Here is a 21442-nt window from a genome sequence, read left to right on the forward strand (position 1 = left end):
AACAAGTATGTTGGTGGTATTTGTACAGCACCGATAGTTGTTCTTAATGTTTAAAGGTTTTGTTTTGTATTTATATATTTATCTAATTTTCCCTTTTTATTTCTTTTTAAATATTAGCGGAACTAAAAAGCCCAAATCTGGGCCTTCCGTTCTACTGTACACGCGCGTTTCGACATGCCAGGTCACACATGGGCATATCTGGCTCGTTGAAGAGGTGAGTTAACCCTTACCGCTATGAACCACTATCACGATAAGTGGCAATAAAAATAATTAAAATAAATCATCAGTTGTAGAATGGGGGTCTACTCAAACATAAAAATGTTTTTTAATGAATAATAAATAACTTGGGTATATTGAGAGGCACGTAATATTGTTTTTTCACGCTCGGACTGCGAGAGCTCCAAAAATATCCTTCAGAGAAATAAAAGGACAAAAAATACTTTTATTGAACGTGACGCCATTTGCTGCTTACTAGTGAGAAACAGCATCACAAAGGGTTAACACCGAGAAAGTATCAGACAAGACGTGCACTAAGCAATAACTTTCATGTCATACGCTCTGAGAATTGAGGAAGAGGAAATTAGCATTGGTCTTTTTTCATTTATTATTTACCCTCAATCAACAGCCTCAAACACCCAGCATGAGTTCTGGTGAATTGTTTGCTGAGCATGATAAGCTTTGTGAGGGACATATTTTGAATAAGTATCCCGTCACCGCTAATTGATCATAATGTGCTCTGCAGCCTAATGATGTGAACGGCACATTGTCTGGACATGTGCTCGCGATACACACTTCATCTGTAATCCGCCTTGTGAGGTTACAATTTAAAAATTAAAAAACAAACTTGCCCACAGCGGAGGCGGACATTTTGTGAGCTGAACCAATTCTAGAGCATGTCACAAAAGGCTCAATATTGGTTCAGCCTCTGCTTGGTATAGGTGACTGGGGAGTGGCCATGGCACGTTGGGAGCGTGTCCACATCACAGCGGACGTGACAACACCCCCCAGGGGGAGTGTCTAGCGTTTCTGAAGCGCTTGGCCGCACCCTGCCCCTCCCTCTCCTAAAATCACCCTTGAATTGCCGAACAAACCACAAGCACCTGATACTATCACATAAGTCCATGGTCACCAGTCTGTAAACTTAGTTTGCCACAAAGACATTTTTCTATTTGTGCCGCATTTAAAATTTTCCTGTAATACTGCCATCTTGTCAGACAAACCACAAACAGCACTGTGCATTAGTTTCTGCTATATTCAATAATAATTGAGGCCTTTCTGCATTAATTGAAGGCGTGTTTACAACAGACAGGATGAAAATCTCTTGTGTGAATTACTCTATCACTGCCACTGATCAATCTGGTCTGACGCCATGACAAATCGCATTTCTGAAAGAGCTGTGATTTTATAAGCAACGGGGGAGGTACGGTTTAAATATCCATATTGAAAAATACTGCCAAAGTTCTGTGCAACTGCAGGGTGTCACCAACCCCGGAAACTCTTTTTTTCTCTGACTATTTATTAAAGTGCATTTTATGCACGGAAGGCAGCCATTTTGAGAATCTGCATTTTGCTAATTAAAATGGGATTAGCTTGCAAAATGACTGCCTCCGCCAGTCTCGGTGATGCCGCTAGTTTCTAGCGAAACAATGGACTTTATTTTTATGAATATTGCTTCAGCTCACAAAACAACCACCTCAACTGTGTGCAGCTAACAGGTGCAATCATTCCCCTCACGAAAAATGTGGTAAATACTGTGTGTAACGCCTACATTGCATGCTGGGAGAAAAGTTTTCCAGCTGACACAGCAAATGGATCCAGGATGCTTGTACAATGAGGCAACCCCAGGCACTTGTAACTTGCAAATAGGTTTTTTTGGGGGGAGGGGGGGGGGGGGGGGCAGCAAGATGAAAGGGAATAATTTTAAAAAATTGTACATTTTCTTGATGCAGATAGCTATATTCGTGACAATAACCTTGTTGGGAGTTCTAATAATAATACCAATTTTAATATTGTACAGACAACTCATATGCAAATATTTCTGGTATTTTTATAGGGAGTGACGAGAGACGTTTCAGTTACGACCTCGGGCATCAGTGTAGTCAGGCACACGTCTGAAAGTGGTCGTTAAATCTCATTCCGTCTCTTATTCCCAATTTTTGCAATATACAAATGTCATTAATTTTCCTTACCACACACCGTGAATAGTCCAGCCTTCTAACTTGCTGCAATATACCAATGAACAGCAAAATGCAGAACAAAACACCCCTTCTGTTTGAAGCTGTGAATCTGTTTACTTAATTTCCTTATGCAGCTAATAATACGCCGTGTTTATCCCGCTGATGCTTCATGTCTGTACCACCTACCTGCAAACCCCTCTTACTGCCCATTACATCTGCACAGGATGTCTTATAACCACTTCTTCGTCCCCGCCAGCCTCTAATTTCTCCAGGAAATCAATCAAGTGCGTTCTGCTAAATCCTACTCTAAAAAGCATGGTGGTTTCATCACAGATAACATCTCATACACTGGTGGCCATATATTATGCTACTCTTGCAGCTTATTCTCATAATGCACCATGTCTTCCAGAAAACTGTTGAAATTAAAAGATATTTTGGTGTCCACATATGTATTCCTTTGGTTTGAGGTGAAAAGCCCCCCAAATGAAGAAATATGTACTAAGTCGTAGCTTATTCCAGACAGATATCTCTAAATGGGCTGGAGAAAATGACTGGGCCCTTTTAGAAGAGATTAGAAATAATTAGATTTCAAGCAGGTGATTCTCCTTTACTTTGGAACCGAACTCATCTGTGGAGAATAGCAATATAAAAATCACTTATTAAATAAAGCTTGAATAGGGAAAAGGACTCATTCTTGTGTTTTGTGTCAATGTGTGTACTGCACTGAGTGTGGAGAAAAGATATAAAGAGAATGGTCTGAGGCGATCAAACAGAGGCACGGACAATCTCAGGGCTAATAGACAAAAGCACGGACAATCTCAGGGCTAATAGACAGAAGCACAGACAATCTCAGGGCTAATAGACAGAAGCACAGACAATCTCAGGGCTAATAGACAGAAGCACGGACAATCTCAGGGCTAATAGAAGAACGGACAATCTCAGGGCTAATAGACAGAAGCACGGACAATCTCAGGGCTAATAGACAGAAGCACGGACAATCTCAGGGCTAATAGTCAGAAGAACGGACAATCTCAGGGCTAATAGACAGAAGAACGGACAATCTCAAGGCTAATAGACAGAAGCACGGACAATCTCAGGGCTAATGGACAGAAGCACGGACAATCTCGTGCTACATACAAATCAAGGATGTTTAAGGACCATGGCACTGTAGACAACATCCCTGGTCAAGGCTGCAGGACTGAACTGGTGGAGAAGCACCTCCAATAATGGTCAAACAGATTCAAGTTGACCTTCAGCCAGAAGGTACGACAGTTTCAACTCGCACCATCCATTGTCCAACTCAACAAAAGGAGGTTATATGGTAGGAGCCCAGGAGGGCCACACTGCACAGAGAGAGACATAAGAAAGTCCAACTGGCGTTCACCAAAACGCACCCGAACAAGCTAAGTTCCATCTGGGAGAATGTCCTGTGGACAGATAAGACCAAAGCTTTTTGGTAAAGCATATTATCCCTCTGTTTACAGAAAGCAAAATGAAGCTTTCAGGGAAGACACCTGCCGTACAGTTAATATGGAGGAGATTCAGTCATGTGTTAGGTTCCAGCTCTGCATCTGGTACTCGAGGCCTTGAAATCTGGGATAACCGGTGCTGTTCGCAGTGGACCAAACTGCCAGTAGAGGAGTGCAGGAAGCTCGTCCGTGGCTCTAGGAACCGAATGACTGCAGTTCTTTTAACCCTTGGCTGTGCTACCAAATATTAAGTCTAGGGTATCAAGAATTTTGTCAATGCCATTTCTTTTAATTTTCTAATTTTAAAAATATATACAGTATGAATTTCATAAAAACAAACATTCTGCAATACTAACAAGGAAACAATTGTAGAGGTCAAATACTATTATTTAGAAGAAATTGTGAGTTATTTGAAAAAGTGCAACAAAACTAATATTTTTGGCCTCGACAGTAAATATAGGAAAAATATGGTCCATGATCATTACTAAGGTAGTCAGTAATGAGCATAAGACACAATACATGAATCCAATCCTTAGTGAACAAAAATATCTATCTAAATAAATAAATTTATATATATATATAGCTATATGCATAGGATAATGAAATGCTTTAATAGCAGCAGGACATAATATATTTTTAGACCTTTTATGACGTGTGTGCAAATATATGTTGTTTTTATACGGTGCACCTATATAACTGTAGTGGCAGAAACAGGGTGTATAATACTGTTCAGAAGATATGCAATATAGTGAAAAATGATTTGTATATATTTGCATGAAATTTGCATATTTTTGTGTTGTAAGTTACAATATTTTAGAGGCTATTATGAAATGGGATAACCTGCGAGACGATGTCTAGACTAACTTAACTTTCCAAACAAGGCCCTGACTTATACTTCTCATGCAGGGTTCCCAGCGGCATCAGTGAAGGAAGCAGGACGGAATCTTCAAACAAGATAGACGCAAAGATAAGCTTTCTAATTGTACAACCTGACAGCCTTGTTACACACTTACATCACACACACTTGTGCCGTCTTTATTATATTTAACACCAAGCAGGCACATCTAGTGGTTATAACAATACTTGTGTATTTTAATATATATAGATATATATTAATTTAAAAAAACAACAATACATATTTCTTACCCATATTACTGTCAAACAGGCTTCAGCTTCATTAAACCTGATACCCTGTGAGCCTCTGAATACACGTGCCTAAATTAGTTCTCTATTTTGTGATGCCCCTTTGAGAGCGGCTCCCATTGAGATCTGAACAAAGGCCGTGACCCGGAGGTCAGAGAGTAACTGAGGAAGTCTGACCTTCCTTTGTATTAAGCTGCTTCTGTTTATTTTGCCTAAGTAAAGATCACCAATACATTAACTAAAGAGGATTACAAAGGTTATACCCCCAGGGATATGATTCAGGCAAGTGGCAATATCCAATGCTCCAGACCCTATACACGGCTCTATCCCAGGGCTGTTAGCGCAGGAATCATTCACATTTACCAGCAGTGCAGGAGATTGGAAGTCACATCGGGCAACAGCGCAGAGAGATTGCCACTACCCCTTACCCAGAAACACTGGGCTTGAAAAGCAGAAATAAGAAAGGAGATAAATGTGTTTAAAATATAAAAATATATAAGGAAGATGAGAATATATAAGATGAATATTTACAACAAATATAAGAACATACTTACTTTTTTAATTTACCTATAAATGTTATAAAGACACGCAGCACTTATACAAAATTACATTTTATACTGTGTAAATAACATTATTTTTTGCATTAAATGTTTTTTTACTGTTTGCAAACAAGACAGAGATTGGTACACAGGCATATTCAGTCTATTTTAGGCTTCAAGTCTCAAATAAATATATATATATATATATATATATATATATATATATATATATATATATATATATAATATTATTATTATTATTATTAATAATAATTTATTTATAAGGCGCCACAAGGTTTCCGTAGCGCCGAACACAGTACAAACAATGAACAGTACAGGGAATAACAGTACAGAACAATAAACAACTAGTACCAAAACTTCAGAGGCTCCAGGCAAAGCAGATGTAATGGAGTAGGAGCAGAAGAGAAAGTAGAGAGACAGGAGGGAGAAGGGTCCTCCTCATGCACATCTATTTATCTATCTATCATGGTCAAATTGGAGATTTAGAAGTATGGAAAATGTAACTGAATGGCTTGTGGCCACCTACCGCCCGAAACTTAAAGTAATTTGATAGGTATAAATACATTTTATCCCAAATTGTAGCTGCTTTTCAATACTATTTAGTAAAATACATTGATATTGTGATGCAAAGCTATCCACTCTGTGACCCACCTCTCCTATGACTCATGTACACAGACACACACAGAATGGGACACACATAGAATGGGACACACAGACACACGTAGAATGGACCACACAGACACACACAGAATGGAACACACAGACACACCTGCACATATATATGGAACAGAGATCTGTCGGTATCACTAAAGTAGGATAATGTTTACCTGTGTCATAAGATGAATGCTGAGAATGGCATTGAATAATGTAGAAATAATAAACAGGAGAACTCCAGGTTTTCTACATTCTGCTGAGAAGTTCCTAAATAGAACTTTCCCCAGAATTCAGTATCTTGTGAATTCACTTGTATATTCTAGTGTGTCTTAAATACTGACGGAGTTATATCATACGGCAGACATTTTTCTAGAGACCAAAATGCATTGAGGTCTAATCAAATAGCTCTTCCACTATGGCTTCTGCCTGGGAGACAAATTTGTTTGTGACAAATGATTTTCAAGTAACAGTTTATCTAGCTCATATCTACCAATCTAACATATCTATCTAAACATCTATCCCATATCGATCTAATCCATCACATATCTATATATCTGTATCATATATTTGTAATATATATCCATCAATCTATCTTATATCTATCAATCTCATATATATCCCTTTCTCTCATATCTATCAATCTACCGTAATCTATGTCATATCTATCAATCTAATTTCTGTATGAGATATGTTTCTCTTCATCTTTCTCTCTCTTATCCATCTCATATTTATCTCTCATATCTATGTGTCTATTTCTCATATTTATGTATTTCTCTTTTATATATTTTATTTTCTAAGTTTATTTGACTGAATATTGAGATTTCGATAAGGAATATGGGTTGGGAGACAGAACAGAAGAAGAGAGAGGGAGGGAGGTCTATGGGGGTACATGGATACAAACCATGGTTGTAAACATTTTGGGAAGGTCGAGTATGATAACGGTTATGCGTTCCAGACGATGTTTTTGCCGAACTCAACTAACAACTACTAATCGAGGTGGGAGCTGGCTTTTTTTCCAGCTATTTGCTACTAGGCATCTTGTCGCTGGTAAATATGACGAGTGCCACTTTTGGGTTTCGGTGTGTCTGGTATGACACGTGGAAGGAGAGAATGTGACAAGCTCGTGGGGAGTCGGGATCCTGTTATTGCTAGTATGAGGCTATCAACTTCTTGCCAATACTCATCTACTTTGGGCCAGTACTACCATAAGTGAGACAGGGTGCCTCTGTACCAGCAGCCTCTCTAGCAGCAACTGGGCGATGGTGGAAATGGTAGGAGACCAAATATCATCTGTAGAGCAAACTGTATGAGTTCTCTTTTAAGCATATGGAGCGTTTGGCTGTTCGCTCCCTAATTCGGGCGCAGTCTAAGGTCTCCACCAGGTCTCAATCCCAGATCAATTTGAGCAGATCTTTCCCTGATTGGCCACTTGATATTTGTGACCTATAAAAAGTTTAAATTAAGTTTAGAAAGTTTGAAGTGTTAATGTGCAACTGATATTATATAGAACTATTTCAGTACTATACGATTACTTTTTTTTTTTATGACCTACTCCTGTGTTCCTTACCCACTATGTACCCCTCCTTCCCCTCCCCCCCCCCCAACTTAATGTCTTTCCCTTACCCTCTTTTTCTTTTTTGAATCCTTATTTGAAATACTTGCTAAATGTAATAAAATAACAAGTTAAAATTAGAACCCTTGCGTGTATTCTAGGAGAGTATTGATTGGGGATGTGCAAAGGGACAACATTGTGGTATAAATGCCTGATTTGTAGAGATTGGTAAAAAATTGAGTAGGTGCGGTCTGAAATCAACCAAGTATCTCACAAAATGATGGAATATTAACACAGAGGAGAAATGTCTGCAAGGAATTTTATATTGAACTTCGTCCAACTCTAATGCTTGGAGGTTCTGACAAGGTGGAAAAAAGCAGGATTACTCAAAAAGGGAGTCATCATGGCTGGATAGTTGCTAATTTATGTGTGTGCACTCTGTAGACCCAAATTTTATTTGAAAAACGAAGAGTAGGAGGCCACTATGTTAACCCAGAGCCTGGTGCAGGAGACTGCCTGAGCAAGTGTGAGTGAGACCAGTTCACTATGCTCGTGTTGTCTGCCGTTCGGAGGCCTGGAGTAAACCTGACTCCATCTGGTTGATGTTTGAGGCTATTCTGTTGTCAGGACCTTAGCAAACAATTTATTGGTCAACACGTAACCATGAAACTGGCCTGTAACTTGCACATAATGCAGGATTATCAGCCTTCTTCAGCCTCCTTTTGGAATGACCAAAATATCCACTCTGGTGGTGGCCTTGTCAAATTTTTGCCTCTCAAAATAGAAATCTAGAGCCCAAGCAGCATATGGGTCAAGGCAGGGGTAATTTTTCCTAATATGCCACTGTGGATCCATCAGGTCTCGGTGCTGCCAAATTGTTAAGAGTTTTGATTGTTTGAGAAAAGTTCTTATACCGCAACCTCCTTATTTAGGGATGCTCCCTACGCTCTAGACAGACATGGGAGCTGCCAAGTGATAAGATAACCCTTGATTATAAGTTTTGAGGCGGGTCGGGGATGTTTCATTTGAGCATAGTTCACACAGCTCAGCATAGTAATCTCCAAAGCATTTTGTTACTGGTAAAGTACGGGGGTAGTTTGACACATCTTTGATTAATTGATTGATTTAGTTTTGCGTTCAGCTGATCTGGATTTTGCGAGCCAAGAGTGTGTCGCATGTATATCTGTCGGATATCTCATAACAGTATATATGTTAATTCTAGGCATATATTGCGCATCATATCAGTCTCTCTCATATATATCTCACTTCTCTCTATTTCATATTTATCTAATATCTAGTTAAGCCTCTCCGCAAGATTTTCGGTCAATAGATGTGAACAAATTTTAATTGACATATATGTCAAATTTCAGAATCAAACACTATCTAAATTTTTCACTTGTGGCTATTGTAGGCATAAGCATCCCTTAACAAAACAGATTTACAGTATGATATAGACATAAGATAGACAGACAGTCAGACAGACAGGCAGATATATAGATAGATAGACAGACAGACATATAGACAGACAGATAGATATTTAGCTAGCTAGACAGAGAGCAAATACATGTAAGAAATAGAAGGATAGATATACTACCTATGGTAGTACTGAATTTTTTGTTGGTGCGGCAGTGATAAAATAATTTTGCATACATCTGGACAACAGTAAGTCATTATTCTTTTAACATTTTACTGTTGAACAATGACAAAATGTAAAAACACTCCACTGTATTTCCAATCTGTAGACAGTTTTTCGAGGGTTAATTACTGACTGTAACATTAATAATAATATGTTGTAGCCTTGTTCTTTCAAGGGCTGTGCGAGTGCCAAAATCAATATGACAATATAGCCACGTATTCGTATAGTAGGCTGTACGACGTGCAGACTGACAGCGCCATTTGTCCCGAGCTGCAATAAAAAAAAAACAACCTGGCAACAATCCGTGTTTGTTCGCTAAATTCCATGAATAACTCCGGTCATATAAATGCCAATATCACTGCTAATGTTACATTCGTTATCTGTACATAACAACTAGTTTTATGGAACCATAAATTTGAGACATCGACAAACGGATAAACCAATAGAAAATGCTATAATCTACAAAGTCCAGTCTAAGTATTTCAAACATTGGTCAAATCACCAGTACTCTGGAAGAAAAAATGTCTCGTTGAACAGAGAGAAACTTTACAACAAGTTTAATCTAAGTAAATCTATTAGGAAAAGTTATAAAGAAAAATTAAAATGGTACACGGTGCTATAACGTGTTCTTACAAGACCCTTGTAGAGGTGTCATCTGAAAGGCTATATGTATAAGAAGATACTTATTCAACTACAGCACATCTGTTGTGGTCACATTTAAAAAAATAAATAAGATTTTTATAAAGTGATCAGTTTAAATACAGACGCTTAGTATAATCTTAGTATAAGCGTATAACATCTTTACACATTTTGTCCTTTCAAAGAACATTAATTCATCCACTTTATATAAAAATTTCAGAACGTTTCCGAACATATTTACAATCGATTCATCTTTCTATATCTGATAGAATTTAACACATTGTCCTATACACTCGATTTGATTTTCTTACAATACAATTCACAATGATTGGACCTTAATATCGGATATTAAACATGTATGACCAGCTTAATTATTCAGTTCATGCAGTGTGTCTTCTGTAGAAACTATTGGCTATTAGTAACACCATTAATTAGTTAATTAATTAGTGATAAATCGGCTGACAACTGGTATATAGAACAAGTGACAAGAGCAGGACATTAGGGAGACTGGACGAAAAAGAAATCAGCAACAACAGTTTCAACACATAACGTACAGGGACGTTGATTCCTGGATTAAAACTATAACAAAAAATAATGTTTTCAGCCAAAGTTAATTCTATTAAAACAAATTACACCCTACCAAGCCTAAAATCACATTTAAACATAAATATTATCTAGAGTTCCTTTAAGAAACTAAACTTATAGCAGTATATATACCAATTCTAAATAGACAAATACTATAATACTAAGATAAATACATAGGCTAATAATATTAAGTTTAGCAAAGATTGACTATCGTTGAATAATTTTTTTTTTTTAATTGCACACATTTATCGAGTTATATAGCCAAATCCTCACACATACACATTTTCAACAGACACTATGCTTTTATGAAATTTTATTTCCATTCATAGTATATTCAAGTAACTAGATGAATTAACGAGATATCACAATCACTAACCGTTTATTATTCTCAGTGACTTCACCATGTACTTTCTACAATCATGATAAACTATTATAGTAGCTGAATATTATAGTAGATGAATATTTAATTACTGGATGTCACAAAGATTCTGAAATTCACTGATATGAGACTGACAGTTTTTTTTATCTTCCTAACTTTTTGAAAGTGGTGTTTCACTGTAAGTTATGTGTGATACATATTACGATTGATGTATATAGAAAATAAGAAAACCTATGCTTCAAACACAAATACTTATAGGATGTAGCCAATTCTGAACTATAATATATTATTAACAATTATAAAAGTAATTAGAAATGAAACACAAGTAACAATTTTAAATAGTAAAATATGTTGCTAATTGATAATATATTATATAATTATTACACTTTTACCCATGTTTGAAAATAAAATATTCTTTAAAAAAAATACATGCTGCTAATAAAATAATGTGTATTCCTTAAAGGAGTTAAATAAAGAAATGATATATGTATAGCTGCCACTATAGCACTATACATTATTTGTAAGCATTGTTTATAAAACACAACAATGCAGATATATTTTTGCTACAAAACTATATAGCTCAATTTAAAAAAATATTTAGTTGTTACACAAAAAAATTATGAATTATACAAACTTTGCAAAACTAGAAACAGTTCCATATAAATTGCTAATTTATACAATCCTTAGTTATATTTAAATCCAAAATAATAAATAATAATTCTAACACATAACATGAATGCCACAAGTACACATTTTAAAACACAAAAGGGCACATAACTAACAGTTTGCGATGTGTTCTAAGTAATATTTCAGCTTACAATAGAAAGCCTTTTACCAAGTCACAAAATTACTTTACTCATTTTTTTACATGCTGCAATTTGTTTGTAATAACACAGTTAAAAATTTCAACATTTCCAAAAATACTTTTTATTATGTATAAATTGTCGATGAATTTGAAAGCAAGAAATAAAAATGGGAAAAAAATATAAAATATAAAGTTACTGCCAAATGGGAAAATAAGTATTAATATGACCAATTTAATTGCAGCAAACTTATCACAGATTAAATGAAAGGTTATTGCTCTAAAATGTCAATAATGCACCATAAAGGTGTTTTAGATTTGGTTCACACAAACCTTCTGTGTTTTACACTTGTTTACAGTAAGTTACAACATCAATCAGCAACCCTAATTCCCTAATTGTATTTTCTGCTACCTTATCAGAAGGCAAAGTAAAAACACATGTTTAGGGTTTAAATAATCTACCTTTTACAATTTAAAGACAGAGTGGATATAGAATACCAAATATACTTATTGATCAACATGTTTATAAATAATGTTTTGTAATTTACCTTTAGTAAAAGATCTTTACATTTTCTCAGATAATTTAACACAAAGAATAATTACATTTTGGGCGAATTATATAATTTATCAGGTGCAATACGACTGTCTATTTACTCCGTCTAGTAAAATATAAAATTATTTGAATTTATAAAGTGTGTAAGGAGGCATTCAAATATTGTAAGTTTAGTATGATTACAAACACTTTACAAATACTTTGTTTTACAGTATTTTAATCATAATGAACTTTTCACGGAAAACGGTTAAAATATTCCTGACCGCATACAAATAATATTATTTATCTTTCTTAAACGTATAATTATTCTTTATGCTTTCACCCCACTTTTTATCGGAAAAGGGTTCGTATTCCTTTAACTCTAAATGTACATTAATATTTTTTCTCTACATCACTTAGACATGCATTCAGAAAAGTTTACTTGTGAATAATGCATTAATATCAAATTATTTTTATAAATGACCAAGACGTAACATTTATTTGTGTTCAATATTAAATATTACAGTCAGTGGTATAAAAATATGTAGGATACAATTCTTAACATTTTGTATCCATGTCGATCATAAGAAAATATTAAAAATAAATATATGTCTATATGGAATTCTTGGGATTTTTTGATTAAACATTTAACTACATTTTGTTTTTTTCCCCATTTTGTAGAATAGAGGTGTCAGATAAACTGACACCACTTATGTTACTGTACAACTTGTACAGTAAATAATAAAGGACATTGAATGACAGATCACGGCTATATTAAGAAACGCTGTTTAGACCTACGTCAGCAGTACAGTATACTACACCGTGCTGTGACACTGATAAGGTAATGTCTACGACAAGAGGCTCATACAGAGGAACAATGCACTCAGCACAGGTTGACGGACAGACAGGCAGGATCATAGAACGCAGTGTCTGGGTAGCAAGGTTTGGGACATCAGTGAAAGGATTGGCAGATTTGCATTACTAACACTAACTCTTGAAAACTTAATCCACAACCCTTGCACTGTTTTCTCCCACCACAACATCCAAACTGTGACTAACCGCCTCATTATACATCTCCTGGCACATTCTGAGGCTGACTTATTATACGGCCATACAAAGCCTGTTAACCCCTGCAGCCCGAGAGTACAAGACTCCTCGCTGAATGACACAACTTTCTGGCTAAGAAGGAATTAACACCCAGCTGTACAGCACTAGCGCTATATAAATAAATGTTAATATTAATAATAATAAACTGTGGCTTCTATTTTGCTTCCAAGCACATTGTTTCCACCAATTCCTCATTATCACTTTGCAAACTTTTTTTTTTTTTTTTTTTTTTTTAAATGTGGAAATGTTTTATTTGGATTTTCAATGTATTCTCTAAATATTTTATTTTTAATTTTATCTTTGTAGCATTTTGTTCAGGACGTGTTTGCACTCGTACATTTAAATTTTGTACTCTAATCCATCTCTGGTTTGATCAGCCCATCTACGCTCCATGGAAATGTAGGCAACCGCATTTGGTCCTTATCTTACTACAGCAAAATGTATTTATTCATTATTTATTTGTTTACTACCGGAATAGACATTATGAACATAAAAAAATAAATACTGAAACATATAAAAGTCATCCTGATGTGAAAAACAAACAACTTTATTTGATGTCTGGAGAGAACAAAAGAAGTAAATCATATAAAAACATTATATTACTTTTGACGTGTATAAAATATTATAGAAAAGGAACTGCGTATCAATCAAGAGCAATTTGAACCACCCTTAGATGTATAAAAATATATTATCCTTACATGCTGTGGTTTATAGCACTTATGACAAACACTGGTGAAAGAAATTTAGGTATTGTTCCAAATTATACTGACAAGGAGAACAGTGTGTGTGTATGTGTGTCATTGTGTGTGTGTGTGTGTGTGTATATGTATGTGTGTCATTGTGTGCGTATGTGAGTGTGTGTCATTGTGTGTGTGTGTATGTGTGTCATTGTGTGTGTGTGCGCGCGTGTGTGTGTGTGTATGTGTGTGTGTGTGTGTGTGTGTATGTGTGTCAGTGTGTGTGTGTGCGTGTGTGTGCGTGTGTATGTGTGTCAGTGTGTGCGTGTGTGTATGTGAGTGTGTGTATGTGTGTCATTGTGTGTGTGTGTATGTGTGTGTATGTGTGTCATTGTGTGTGTGTGTGTGTGTGTGTGTATGTGAGTGTGTGTATGTGTGTCATTGTGTGTGTGTGTATGTGAGTGTGTGTATGTGTGTCTGTGGGTGTGTGTCATTGTGTGTGTCTGTGGGTGTGTGTCTGTGGGTGTGTGTCATTGTGTGTGTCTGTGGGTGTGTGTCATTGTGTGTGTCTGTGGGTGTGTGCAGTGCAGTAATGAAATGCTAAGAAATAGGATCACGGACTAGTTAAAAAAAAAAAAAGTTACAATAAAACTGCATTGGTTTCAGCAGCCTCAAGTGGAAGTTTCCTTCTGAATAAGAAAAACAATGTGCTGACAGTGGTGGTTTTAAAGATCTTATTTGTATGTGACAGCACCTACCCCCCCCCCCCACCCCAACTTGAGCCCATCCCTAATCTGTTGTAATCCACCTAACATCATTAATCATTTTTAAAATTAATTTGAGCCTTTTGCATATTTTTTTGCTTGCACTAATCCATCTCCCTTGTTTATCTGTAACTACAGAAGTACAGCTTTATATAAGAGACTGAATCGTGGCACTAACCAAAACAGTGTTGAGTCTGTAAGAACCTTAATGTTGTCATATTTAAAGTTTATCTAATCCCCTGCGGATATTGAAAATACCTGAAAATATTAAAACCAACAGTTATATTTTCATTTCTGTTTAACACTTCACATGCCATGCACTCCCTTAGAAGCTTTTACATAGGTACAGAGTATTTTATATATTCCTTTGTCCAATGTTTGTTAATATGTTAAATGCTGCAATTGTTACAAATCATCCCACACTGCATAGACTACGGAATACAGGAAAAAACTGATGGAACAAACTTCCATATGAACGTAAATTCTGCAGTATGTAAGGATAAACAAGGACTGCGATACGCATTTCATTCTTCTAAATTTGCAAAATAAGTTTTTTTAATACCCCACCTCCCTCCACAACCTGGCACAATGAAAACTATTTAGGACACAGTTTGCGGTCTATGCCGTGGTTTAGAGGGACTATACTGAAGTTAGGTTATTTACATACAGGCAGCTCTGGAACAAAGCAATTACTTACTCATTATTGTTATGTATTAATAATAAAATGATTGATTAGTATGTATGACTTTTAGGATGCAATCAGAAAGCCTCTACCGTGTCCCCTAACACCCCCCTCCCTCCAGTTCCACATAGATAGACACCGATCTGTTTAAGAGACACTGTTTGCTACAGAATATTAGAAAACATTTGCTACCCCCGGTAATCTCTTCCTTAACCTATGAATAGTAATTATAATAATCTTTGCATTTGAATAACACGGTTTTTTCTTTCTATTTTGCAGAGCATGTCCTCAGAAGTGTGTTGTGTGTCTATACGGCACTGTTGTATGACTTTTGTGTACACAAGACAATGGTCTGTGCCCCTGGAGAGGCACATCGTTCTTTAGCGCCATGGATGGATTCATACTGCAAGCTAGTGGCCAGAATCTCTCAACAGTATGTATGAATATTCATGTGAAGCCTGCACCTTGCCACGAATCATATTTAACCTCTACAGTGTTCGAAGCTGCCTGCACAATGCAGGGAAAGAACTTAACACAGCGTATGATGGGCGCAATGTTTCTTGACGGAGTTGTGGCTGAAGAAAAATAAAGTTTTTAAAGTTGCCTGCCAGCAGGCTTACTGATAGTTCTGTCTATAATAAAGCAAGATGGAAAATAGCAGTAGTTATTGCAGTAAAATGAACAGGTGGGTATTTTAATTGCTGCAATTCAAATTGGGCAGAAAGGGCAGTGTTCTCCCCAGAACATTTTGCCAGCTGGGTGGCATTAAAAAGTAGCCGGGTGGGGGCAGTTGTAATACTTTGCAATAATATTGAAAAATGTTGGGAGGTCATTGCCCACACCTGCCAGGACTGGTCAGACTGGTGGTCAGTGGTCTAACACACACTGCTGGCTGTAGTGCTCACATAGTGGTTGGTATAATAGGAGAAACAATGGTTTATTCTATTATAATAGGACTCTGTTGGGCTCCAAGAGCCGGATGGCAAGTAAAAATAGCCGGGTGGAGCAGCCGGGAAATTGGCTCTGGGGAGAACACTGAAGGGTGATGGGACGAGACCATGTCATGGGGTAGTTATAGTATCTAGTACTTCTCAAGCGCTACCCACTTTTTATTAACGTCACCTTTACTTAAGAGACAATGAAACTGTGGCACCTATTCAGCCCCCCTTTACTGCTGCTCTGCCCTGCGGCACTGAATGGATCTTGTACAAACTGCCGACCATTTCTGCCTAATTGGGACAAAACTGTCCCAACCGGTATGGTAGGACAGAGCCTTCAAATCATGACTGGGCAGCAGGATGGCTCAGTGGTTAGCACTTCTGCCTCTCAGCACTGGGGTCATGAGTTCGATTCCTGACCATGGCCTTATCTGTGTGGAGTTTGTATGTTCTCCCCGTGTTTGCGTGGGTTTCCTCCGGGTGCTCCGGTCCAAATAATAATATGTAATTTAGCCCCGTTTTGGGAACCAACCTTTTCATGTACTCTTTAAAAAGTGAAGTATTTGCATCTTATATTCACATTGACATTACTGACCTTCCCTCCGACTGACATCATTGTTCATGGCGCAGACAACGGCACATGGACAGGATCTTTCATTCTATTAGAGGAGAAAGCCGCTCTGGCCAATAGCGTAAAGCCGTTTTTTGTTTTTTTTTAAAATCAAACACATTTATCATCATCATCATTTATTTATATAGCGCCACTAATTCCGCAGCGCTGTACAGAGAACTCACTCACATCAGCCCCTGCCCCATTGGAGCTTACAGTCTACATTCCCTAACACACACACACAGACAGAGAGACTAGGGTCAATTTGATAGCAGTCAATTTTATTTTACTTTTAAGAAACAGTCACACAATGATTACCCACGTAGGGGTATTATATGAGTGTTACTAAGTTTAGTAGTGCACATAAAGAGCACAGTACAAAGACAACAGCGATAATATCTTATAGTTAATAAAGAATTAATACATTATAATCTCATTAATTCTAGTGTTAGGGGTGTTTTTCACAAAGAACAGATTATATGAAAGCAATAAAACACAAGATAAATATAAATGGTGTTTCGAATGACCGGGTGCCCCCCAGACAGCATATTCCATCAGGAACAATCCAACTCTCCTAGTTCATCAATAACAAATGGTGATTTCTACCAAAGATACCAGATTTTCTCATATTTATCTAATTTGTCACGACGCACATACATGTATCTTTCGTGACCAACTATATAATTGACCAGATCCATCCAGTCTCCAAGCAACGGACGTTCTGGTGTCATCTGACAATAATAACTTTAGCCAACATAAAGAGAGTGGACAGTAGCTGTCGAATTAGTTGAGGTATCGTTTCAGTTAGACCTAAACCGAAGCATTTTCAGACTAATAGATGGAATTTCCAAATTATGTTTCATTATACAGTACATAGCTACTCCCCAGAATGCAGCTAGATGAGAGCAATCCAGCAGCATATCATCATCATCACCATTTATTTATATAGCACCACTGATTCTGCAGTGCTGTACAGAGAAAGAGAGAGAGAGAAAGAGAGAGAGAGAGAGAGAGAGAGAAAGAGACTAGGGTCAATTTGATAGCAGCCAATTAACCTACTAGTATGTTTTTGAAGGAAACCCACGCAAACACAGGGAGAACATACAAACTCCAGACAGATAAGGCCATGGTCGGGAATTGAACTCATGACCCCAGCGCTGTGAGGCAGAAGTGCTAACCACTGAGCCACTGTGCATATGCCAGAAGGTGCCCTGCTGGCTCCAACATTTAGGACAAGCTACCACCCGAATTCCACTAAATTTGGAGAGACGAACAGGAGTAAGGTAAGCCCTATACAAGAGGCGGTGACTGTATAAGCATTCTCAAGGACTCTACTCCAGGCCCTATCAACTAGTAATCGGATCTGTCTCCCAGTCAGTTCGTAGCTTATGGAGGTCATCAATATTCAGCGCATCCAGTAGATATGAATAAATTAAGTAAATATGATGACGAGGTACGAGGTCCATTACAAAATAAAGCCTAGACGTTCCAATCAGAAATAAATACGTGCTCGCCAGAGATGGCAAACTTTTAAGACACAAAGCTTGTGGCGTTACAGTGTGTGTGGGGGGTCCAAAATTCCAGACAAGAGGCAATGCATAATGTCTTTTCCCTGTTTCGGAGCTGCACGGTCATTATCACACCTCAAATGCTCTATAAGGATATTTTTTATCAAACTTTGTGAAAAGGACAAGTGGAGGTGTTGCCCATAGCATCCAAACAGATTCTATCCATCATTTTATAGACTGTATAAGATAAAGGATAGCTATAATCTGATTGGTTGCTACGGGCAACACCTCCACTTTTGTGTTTTATAAGGTTGGATACATTTACCCTGATATGGGCTAGTAGGATAGATGAAGATAATACACCAATATGCAATGAAACTATTATATGTTTGCACAGAGTTTATGAATATACCACACAACGGTCTCTCTACTGCATTTCTAAAACAGATGGAGTAGACGGCAGTGCTAATTGGGGCTAATTAGTAGGTCAAGTGAGTCAAGTGCTATAATAAAGAATGCATCACCTGTACAGTATACAAGGAATTATTGTGCCAACCTGACGAAACTGCAACCTGTTATCAATGCAATATCAAAATTCTAAACATCAATCTGCCCTCTATATTATTATTATTATTATTATTATTATTAATAAATAAATCAAAAATCAATGTGAATCTTGTCCCAGACACCAAATTCATTGAAAAATTGACGGCCTATTCTACTTGACCACACCTTATTTGTCCATTGTCTCCTCTAACCATCCTTACCGCACATTCTCAGTGATCCATATTTATTGGGTGTGTAACACACGTTACTGTAGCATGGCCCCGCCCCCCAGTGATGGCTCATATAGCATGGTGCCAGAAGTGGCGGAGTTTAACCATGCAACGCAGATGCCACAAGGGCACCAGAAAATAATCCCTTCAGGGGAAATAAAACAGCCCTAAGTTACTAAAAGTATCTAAGAGGGATGTTTGATCCACACCTTTAGAGATACCCCAGGAAGAGGCACCAGTGTGCATGGGTGTATGGTAGCAGGATAAGAGGGGGAGAGTCCCCCCAATCATGGAGGCAAGATGTAGTGAGAAACCCTTGTAGGGCTGAGTGTGACATATGGGGGGGAAGGGGGGAGAACTCCAATGAGAGGAGTAAGAGTGTGGTGAGAGAGCCACAGGCAGTGGAGTGGATGTCTCCGGGAATCCCCATATGTGAATATTCAGCATGTTTGTAAAGTTCTAAGTCGAGCAATCTGAAAGTGTTCTATTATGATTGAAGATCCCTGGTTACTTGGGATTACTGTATAGCAGCATTAGGAAAGATCCCTCGGAATGCACCCGCATACTTTGAAGGGGAGATCACTGCAGTTGTAGAGGAGGGTCCCTGATGTTAGGGATGGAGTGCACAAGTAGAGAGCAAGAACCTCTGATCCATGCCTCCTGTGTGCCTGGGATCATAACCGTTTGCTGTGTAATAATGTCACCCACAACACTGGGTATGTGAACTGCCAGATAAATGTTATTTCTGCTAAGTGTGAGCTGGAGGATTTGGTGGTGGAACGTAACTACATTATCCTTATGTGCTGGAGGAGTTGCCGTTAAAGAAATAAAATTTTATTGCAGCTGTTATGATCTGTGCTGGAGAATGAGTTAAAATAAAGTTGTCATGAACGGATAAGGCCTGACACCCCGATAGTCCCTTAAATTTGCCCTGCACCGCTAGTGGCCACTCCATTATATCTGTGTTTAAATCCCCAAGAATTCAGGGGACCCCCTGGTTTGCGGATGCCACACCCACACCATAGCCGGAGCAGAAGAGGAAGGTGACAGCAAGTGGGGTACCTCACAACAGGATACCCCCAAAAAGTGACCGTACAATACCAGACCACAAGGAATCCACAGGGCCATACGTTTAACTGACTGTGTTATAGAAATATATATATTTTTAATGCACTTTTTAATGCTGTAAAACCGGATGGGGAGGGGTCTATACAGAGAGAACAGGTTTCAGGAACAATGACGAATTTACCAGCGCCCCCCACGCAGGGAGGACAAGCCACTAGTGGGAGACTAAGAAGTAATTAGGTGTAAAAGTATGATTGAGCTTATAAACACCCCGGCCTGTACCAAGGACAGGCAATGTTGGGGCGAAGGCATTCCTTACATTTGTCATATATTTTTAAGCACAGGACATTGTCCAATCTTAAAATAAATATCATTGAATTCCTATTCATAGTCACTAAGAATGAAGCAACCCTGAAGAGATACAATTTTATATAAAATATGAAAGTGAAGGTTGCACGACAAAGAAAATTCTGTTGCTAAACAAGAAGATTGAGAAATTCAGCCTTGGTCATAACATATTTTGGAAATCAAGATCAAGATGTGCCAGAAGCTTCAATGGATAATAGTGACCTTGGAATTTTGCAAAGCAGATGAGTGGCTTGGGAAATCTTTATTCACTGCTCACAAAGTCATTTACAAATTTTTACTAAAACACAAACAATAAGGACAGTTTGAAAGGGCTCAAATAACTACTAACAATGCACAATCCGCAGCTACAGAGGACAATATCATGTAGTATATAAGTTGGATTACATTGAATAGTCGGCTTGTATTGACAAGGTAGTGGGAATTGACGAATGCGGCTGCCTGGAAGATACCAAGAGATTTTTTTTTTATTTTTTTTTTTTAAATGATTACAAAAAAAAAAATGTCAGTACTATTTATCAGGCGATCGTCTACTAGTTAATATAGCTATGACACATATTTTCCTGCTGAAAATTAAATATGCACCCAAATAGAGGAACCCATACATTTATGTGCTAACCCTACTTAAAAATACTTAGGGCTAGATTTACTAAGCTGCGGGTTTGAAAAAGTGGGGATGTTGCCTATAGCAACCAATCAGATTCTACCTATCATTTTGTAGAAGGTACTAAATAAATGAAAGCTAGAATCTGATTGGTTGCTATAGGCAACATCCCCACTTTTTCAAACCCGCAGCTTAGTAAATCTAGCCCTTAATCTTC

General features: G+C 37.6%; 1 long non-coding RNA gene across 4 annotated transcripts in view; it reads left to right on the forward strand.

Annotated features, from left to right (window-relative positions):
* The window catches only part of LOC142153066 (uncharacterized), a 26502-nt gene extending 7420 nt beyond the window's left edge, over positions 1–19082 (forward strand). For 2 of the 4 annotated variants that reach the window (XR_012691435.1, XR_012691434.1), the window contains 3 exons: positions 118–214; positions 4553–4628; positions 13542–19082. This is a non-coding gene — a long non-coding RNA (uncharacterized LOC142153066). The remainder of the gene's footprint in view (positions 1–117; positions 215–4552; positions 4629–13541) is intronic. The other 2 variants (XR_012691437.1, XR_012691436.1) reach the window with 1 other exon arrangement.
* Positions 19083–21442: the final 2360 nt, after the last annotated feature.

Source organism: Mixophyes fleayi, chromosome 4 (assembly GCF_038048845.1).
Source record: "Mixophyes fleayi isolate aMixFle1 chromosome 4, aMixFle1.hap1, whole genome shotgun sequence".
Classification (NCBI taxonomy): Eukaryota; Metazoa; Chordata; class Amphibia; order Anura; family Limnodynastidae; genus Mixophyes; species Mixophyes fleayi.